Source organism: Octopus sinensis, linkage group LG5 (assembly GCF_006345805.1).
Source record: "Octopus sinensis linkage group LG5, ASM634580v1, whole genome shotgun sequence".
In the NCBI taxonomy this organism is placed as follows: domain Eukaryota; kingdom Metazoa; phylum Mollusca; class Cephalopoda; order Octopoda; family Octopodidae; genus Octopus; species Octopus sinensis.
In genome coordinates this window covers 18,073,402-18,081,741 of record NC_043001.1, presented here as the reverse complement: position 1 = coordinate 18,081,741, position 8,340 = coordinate 18,073,402, and the positions used below count along the sequence as shown (strand labels likewise).

The following is an 8,340-nucleotide window of genomic DNA, read 5'->3' as shown; positions in this document are numbered from 1 at the left end:
CCACTGCGTGGCATCTTGGGCGTCTTCTACTATAGCCTCGGGCCGACCAAAGCCTTGTGAGTGGATTTGGTAGACGGAAACTGAAAGAAGCCCGTCGTATATTTGTATATATATATATATATATATATATATATATATATATATATATATATTATATATATATATATATATGTGTGTGTGTGTATGTATGTATGTGTGTGTGTGCATACGTTTGTGTGTCTGTGTTTGTTCTCCCAACGTCGCTTGACAACCGATGCTGCTGTGTTTACGTCCCCGTAACTTAGCGGTTCGGCAAAAGTGACCGATAGAATAAGTACTAGGCTTACAAAAGAATAAGTCCTGGAGTCGATTTGCTCGATTAAAGGCGGTGCTCCAGCATGGCCGCAGTCAAATGACTGAAACAAGTAAAAGAGTAAAGGAGTAAGCATGTTACATCTTTAAATAAATTAATTACTGCTGCAAATATTAAGGACAACTTCGGCTTGGACTCAATGTTTATTATATAGGGATATATTTCAGTGTATCTTAATGAGAGATATAACTATATTTCTTGAGCTTCAACGCAGGAGTTCGACCTGTTAAATCACTTTGGGACCAACTAAATACGAAAACACCGAGAATAACGACACAAACGCCAGTTTTCAAGGGAAACAACTCCTACTATAAGGGAAATAACTATGTCACTTTTTTGTGTCTCGTTAATATTGGTTTGAAGCATAAATGTTTGTTTTTCAACACATAAAAATAAAAGTATATTTATATGAGAGAGATGATATTTACTGAGAATAATGGAGGCGGGGGGGGGGAGGGGGACCACACAAACACAGACACATACACACACACACATAAATATAAATATATGCGACGGGCTTCTTTTAGTTTCCATCTACCAAATCCACTCCAAAGGCTTTGGTTGGCCCAGGCCTATAGTAGAAGTCATTTATCCAAGGTGCCATGCAGTGGGAGTGAACCCCGAACCATGTGGTAGGGAAGAAAGCTACTTACCACACAGCCATGCCTGCGCGTAGAAAATTTCATTAAAAAATGCCCATTTTCTGAAAGGTATGAGGAAACAAATTCGGGCTAGGGACAGTCGGTATGCAGGTAAGTATTCCCAGTACGATTATCAGGAAACTAAACATATTGTGGTATCAGTGAATAAGTCTGTTCTGAGTTCAATAATATAATTCCATGTAATGTTTCATGGATTGGATTCTTGAGTCTATTTAGGAATATTTTGGCTAAAATGGTGACATTCATCTCTATTCACCAATTACTCTTTTACTCTTTCACTTGTTCCAGTCATTTGACTGTGTCCATGCTGGAGCACCGCCTTTAGTCGAGCAAATCGACCCCAGGACTTATTCTTTTGTAAGCCTAGTATCTATTATATCGGTCTCTTTTGCCGAACCGCTAAGTTACAGGGACGTAAACACAGCAGCATCGGTTGTCAAGCGACGTTGGGAGAACAAACACAAACACACAAACGTATACACACACACACATACATACACACATATATATTATATATATATACATATATACACACACACATATATATATATATGTTTCCGTCTACCAAATCCACTCACAAGGCTTTGGTCGGCCCGAGGCTATAGTTGAAGACACTTGCCCAAGGTGCCACGCAGTGGGAATGAACACGGAACAATGTGGTTGGTAAGCAAGCTATTTACCACACAGCCACTCATACGCCTAAGTTAGTAAAAAAAAAAAACAAACAAAAAAAAACACGGCGCTTCGTCGGTTACGACGACGATGTCCCAACTGATCCAATAAACGGAACAGTCTGCTCGTAAAATTAATGTGGCAAGTGGCTGAGCGCTCCAGCGTCGATACCACCAGATCACGTGATTTCGATCTTCCATGGTCTCATCAGTGATAGACGCTCGACCACTAGAGATAGTCGTGACTCACCTTTTCGCTAGCGATATATAGTTTTTAATGTAGTTCTCAAGGAGATTCAGGGTGACACAGATTGTGAAAAGGCTGGCCCTTTGAAATACAGGTATAACCCATTTTTGCCAGCAGAGTGGACTGGAACAAGGTGAAATAAAGTGTCTTGCTCAAGGACACAACGCGCCGCCGAGAATCGAACTCATGATCCTACGATCGTTAGCCGAATATCCCAACCACTTGGCTACACGTTTGATTGGAGAAGCTATAAATGAAACAGGAAGATGGAATCCTAAGTAACAAGTAATCCTTTTCACTATAAGCACAAGGCCTGGAATTTTGGGGGAGGGGACTAGTTGATTACATCAACCCCAGTACACAACTGGTACTTAATTTATCGATCCCGAAAGGACGAAAGGCAAAGACGACCTCGGCGGAATTTGAACTAAGTAAGAAATAATACAGGCAAGTCCATCAATCAGAAACCGTTGTCCTACAAATATGTATTAGTGACAGAGGCAGTATTAAAACCGACAGGTAATATTTATTCCTACTTAAACGTGGATGTTTTGTTTGAACAAATAATACTGTGCCAATTGCCATGAGAGAAGCTCTCATATAAACTTTTGGTGCATTTTGCACGCTTGTTTATATCGCTAGCGAGGAGATAAATCCCCAACAATTCCAGCGCCGACACCACTAGATCACGTGATTTCGACCTTCCATGGTCTCATCGGTGATAGACGCTCGACCACTAAAGACAGTAGTGACTCACTTCCTTGCTAGTGGTATACAGAAAAGCGGTATAAAGGCGGCGAGCTGGCAGAATCGTTAGCACGCCGGGCGAAATGCTTAGCAGTATTTCGTCTGCCGCTACGTTCTGGGTTCAAATTCCGCCGAGGTCGACTTTGCTTTTCATCCTTTCGGGGCCAATAAATTAAGTACCAGTTACGCACTCGGGTCCATATAATCGATTTAATCCGTTTGTCTGTCCTTGTTTGTCTCCTCTGTGTTTAGCCCCTTGTGGGTAATAAAGAAATAGGTATACAGAAAAGCAGTAAGAGAACAGGCTCTGATATCATGAGCCACAGTGGCAGTATTAATACCGAGAAGTAACATTTATTCCCCCTAAACGTTGATGTTCTGTTGGAACGAACTGTACTGCGGTAGTTGCCCCAAAAGCTTGTACGATAGCTTCTCTCATGGTATCTACCGCAGTAAAGTTTGTCTAAATAGAACATCCAATTTTAAGTAAAAGTAATGTGGCTTCTGATACAGTGTATATGTGTGTGTATTCCCCCCCCCCGCCTGCTAATCTATTTTATTTCTCTTGTTGTTTACTTCAAAGAACCTCTGTCAACTGTATCAGACACAACGTTAATCTTATTTACAACCCTTAGTTTTATCCTATCACTCTTCATGTGGTCGAACAATATTGTATTTTCCCCCTCCTTCTTCTCCCTTTCTTTTTCTCTCACCACTTCCCTCCTTCTACTTCTACCCCTACCTTCTTCTTTTATCCTGGTCTCGATAACGAGTTCATTAATATAAACTTAGTGCTGGCTTAAGCTAATCACTCTCCCGCCGGCATTAGGTTGGTTGAGTCATTTGGCACTATGTTCTGCTTTGTGAGAAATTCTAATTGTTAATTATTATCTTTATTTACCCGAAGAAAACGTTTTTTTTTGCATGATGTAACACTTTTATTCATTAATAAAGAAGGCGTCTGAAACAGCTGTAGGGAACCGCAACCAATCTGTTTTATATATATATATATATATATATATATATATATATATATATATGGATCAGAACAGTTTGATTCAAATTCGTTGGTACTTTTGAGTTTCAAGCGTGCTGCTAGACGTCAGCTATTTCTGGGGCGGGGTTGACGACTAGCATCATACTTGAAACTCAAGAGTACCAACGAATCAGAATCTAACTGTTTTGATCCATACATGTAACTCCCAATAAATTGGTTGAGTGCCCTTCTTTTGTCCAATCAATCGTATATATATTCTTTTATTGTTTTATTCTTTTACTTGTTTCAGTCATTTGACTGCGGCCATGATGGAGCACTGCCTTTAGTCGAGCAAATCGACCCCAGGACTTATTCTTTGTAAGCCTAGTACTTATTCTATCGGTATCTTTTGCCGAATCGCTAGGTTACGGGGACGTAAACACACCAGCATCGGTTGTCAAGCGATGTTGCGGTGACAAACACACATACACACACGACGGGCTTCTTTCAGTTTCCGTCAACAAAATTTGCTTTTAGAAGCGTTGAGATGTATTGAAAGACACAAATAAGAAACTAATTTTATTCTCAAACGCAGGATAATGCTAATAATATAGCATGAACAGGATAAAATATCCATATTTTGCAGAAAAATCTGTCGGCGGCCAGTAATGAGGCTCGAACTCACATCCCTGTGATTACGTGTCTCTGAAATATGGATAGTTTATCCTGTTCATTCTATATTATCAGCACTATCCTGCGTTTGAGAATAAAATTATTTTCTTGTCTGTATATAATTTTGATCTGAAGACTCTTAAGAATCGAGTCACACCAGTCTGTAAGGTGCCAGAAATGGCTAGGTACGACCACGTAGAGTTCATAGTGATATAAAAACATTGAAAACTTCAAATGAAGGCAGTCAACAGCGCTGCCTCTTGGGCATGAGTCTTTTACTGTAGCCCCGAGCCGACCGAGGCTTTGTGTGTGAATTCAATAGACGGAAAATGCATGGAAGCCCGTCGTATGTGTGTCTGTATCTTTGCACTTGTTTCTCTTGGTCACTGCTCGACAGCCGGCGTTGGCTTGATTACGTTCCCGTAACATAGCGCTTCGGCAAAAGATTCCGATAGAATAAGTACCAGAATAAGCCTATGCCACACCTGCAGCTATTCCACACCTGCACTATGCTGCAACTGCGCCTATGCCACGCCTGCGCCTGTGCCACGCCTGCGCTTATGCCACGCCTGCGCCTATACCACGCCTGCGTTATGCTGCTTCTGCGCCTACGCCACGCCTACGTCTATGTCACGCCTGCGCCTGTGCCACGCCTGCGCCTATGCCACGCCTGCGCCTATGCCACGCCTGCGCCTGCGCCTATGTCACACCTATGACTATACCGTGGTATTCGTCTTGAGAAAGCACCTCGTATAGACGTATGGTGTTAAAAAACATAAAGAGCATGTTCTTTCAGTAATAGACAGAAGCGTATCTTTGCGCGTCATGAGTATCATGTATGAACCGCAAGCTGAGACGAATTTCGCCTGGTGTTCAAAAGGCGTAGGAATCTAGATTCAGTAATTTCACCGCCGCCACCGGATGCTTTTCGTCTGTAACTAATACTTCTGTGCTTTTTAGCACTATACGTCTATACAAGATGCTATCTCAAGACGAACACCGCAGTCTTATGGTTTTCTACAATGAATCCATGTCAAGTGAGATATACAGAATGCTATTCGGTACGAATACTGCTTCCGTAACTAATAACGAATTTTTACTCGGCTTACCAGGGTTACTTGTGACACCAGTGATTTGTTAATCACTGTTTAATCGTACAATTGTCAGTGGATACGAATCTGAATTTAACAACTTCACCGCCGCTGGAGGGCACTTTTCGCTGCTACTGACCCTTCTGTGTTTTTTAGCATTATACACCTGTACGAGATGCTCTCTCAAGAAGAATACGACAAAAGTGTGACATTCTATAGCAGAGGTTCTCAACGATTTTTCTTTTATCTGTGGACCCCTTCGATAACTATCTTATTCTAGTGGATCCCCATAGCCATTTGATGTTTAAAAATTAGTTTTATAGAAATGTCTTTCAAAATTCCTATTTTGTTCTCCACACATTAACTTGTGTAGGTTGAACTCTGTTAAATCTAGCTGTTTCTTACAATACATACGCCCGAAGCAAAATTTTTTCAGGGGTCCCTAAAATACTATTGTGGACCCCCCAGTTTACTATTTTTTACGCAGACCCCACAAAATCTTATATGGAGCCTCAGGGGCCATGCAGACCCCGGTTGAGAACCATTGTTTTACAGTATATTCATGTTTAGGGACATATACAGAATGCTAGGGTAACCAAACGTTTTAGTGTATTCGCAAAGAACATTTACGTTTGACAGCAGACGAACCATAATTTTGTAGCATGTTCCTGAATTTCTTTGCTTCTTTTTGCGCAGGCGCATAATCTAGTCGTTAGGTTGATCATAATGTCATGGGTTCGATTCCTAGCGTGGAAGCGCACTGTGACTTTGGGCAAGGCACTTAATTTTACATTACTCGAGTCCACTCAGCTGAAAATGAATTCATCTAAGCTGCAGAACGGTACCTTGTTCTAAATATTGAAAATGCCATTACCAGCGGTTCTTGATAGCAATATTAAAGATTTGTAGGTACGTGGTACTTTGTTATGCAAACACAATATACATAACGAAGTACCACAATATGCATAACGATGTACCATGTACCTACAAATCTTTAATATTTTACATACCAGTCGCAGGAACGCGTCTAATATGTAAATTGGTATATCCAATAACAAGGCGGCGAGCTGGCAGAAACGTTAGCACGCCGGGCGAAATGCGTAGCCGTATTTCGTCTGTCATTACGTTCTGAGTTCAAATTCCGCCGAGGTCGACTTTGCCTTTCATCCTTTCGGGGTCGATAAATTAAGTACCAGTTACGCACTGGGCCGATGTAATTGACTTAATACTTATGTCTGTCCTTGTTTGTCCCCTCTATGTTTAGCCCATTGTGGGTAATAGAGAAATAGGTATTTCGTCTGCCGTTACGTTCTCAGTTCAAATTCCGCCGAGGTCGATTTTGCCTTTCATCCTTTCGGGGTCGATAAATTAAGTACTAGTTACGTACTGGGGTCGATATAATCGACTTAATCCGTTTGTCTGTCCTTGTTTGTCCCCTCTGTTTAGCCCCTTGAGGGTAGTAAAGAAATAGGTATATCCAATAACATAACATCGCTGTATGCGGTGGCTATATAAACAATGTGTTCGGAGGTAATAGCGGGTTAGATGAGTGCTGAAGAAGGGTAAACAACCCCCGAAATATAGCATATACACTCTTTAACTACTTTTGTGTTCGATCACATTGTCTGCTTACATTGTAGCGTACGCTTAGGGAAATTCCTCTCTCTCTCTCTGTTATATATACATAAATACGGACGTAGTAGATAACAGCTAGCCTTCGGCCGCCCTTTTGGACCCTATTGTGTCCACTACTCTGACTGTTTGGTATTGGTGCATTTTGTCTCTTGCTCTATTGCGCGCCAATATCCAACCCAACCAATCGCAGCCTTCTGATAAAGTCACGTGAGAAGTCTCTTCCAAAACTTCCGGTGAGCCGATAGCTCAGTATAAAACGCTAGCTTCACACCGTCTCGAGGTCTTTCGGTTCCAGACCTTCTAAGGTCTAGCCATTGACCCCACAGGACACATCCAGTTCCAGCGACGACACAACAGCAGACACATGGAAACTTATCAACATTCTTCCAACAGAATACGGCAATCTCTTTCTTCGTCGCCTTCATCTACTTAACGTCGTCAACAACATCTCTCTACGTACACAGCAACCAGCAACCCTCGAACAGGTTCTATCTCAACACTGTTTGTGAATTACTTCACCATGGTTAACAGCAAATACAATCTGCGAGAACTCCTGTAACAAGTAACCGGCTCTGCATCGTAACCACGGCTTCACGTACGACATGTACCTCAACCGGCTCTGCATTACTGCCACAACTTCTTGTTACTGCACTTCAACTATCGTGTACCTTGACTACGAACTGGTATTTATCATCCTTGTGTCTGAACATTCTTCTAACGTCATATTATAGACTCTTTCAATGCTCTGTACTTAATGCACACACATACACTTTGTATACATGACGGCCTGTCTATTATTATGTATATATGACGCATAAACACACATGTTAACATATAAATAAAATCTCTTAAACATTCTACCCGGTTGTGTCTCTCTTTTCCTTCTGGCACTTATACTCATTTATCCTTTTCGTATTTATTTATCGACCGTGTGATGTACTAAAGGAGCCATTCTCGTCACCTCTCCCCTCGCATGGTCGTTTACACACCTGACGTCCCGAAACGAAAGGATGTAGCAGAAATCAGTGCTGGTTAAAAGTTCTATAAGATATCTGTAGAAATAACCTTAATTTAATAGTTACGTCACACATACATAGGCACAGACATGGCTGAGAGGTAAGATGTTTGTTTCCCAATCACGTTGTTCCAGGTTCAGTCCCACTGCGTCAAATCTCGGGTATATGTCTTTTACTATAACTCTGGGGCGAACAAACCCTTGTGAGTGGATTTGGTGGACGAAAGCTGAAAGAAACCCGTCGTATATATATATATATATATATATATTAT

General features: G+C 41.4%; 1 long non-coding RNA gene across 1 annotated transcript in view; it reads right to left on the bottom strand.

Annotated features, from left to right (window-relative positions):
- LOC118763582 overlaps nucleotides 1–7,968 on the bottom strand; it is a 22,329-nt gene extending 14,361 nt beyond the window's left edge. The window contains exon 1 of the long non-coding RNA XR_004999332.1: nucleotides 7,500–7,968. This is a non-coding gene — a long non-coding RNA (uncharacterized LOC118763582). The remainder of the gene's footprint in view (nucleotides 1–7,499) is intronic.
- Between the last annotated feature and the right edge of the window lie 372 nt (nucleotides 7,969–8,340).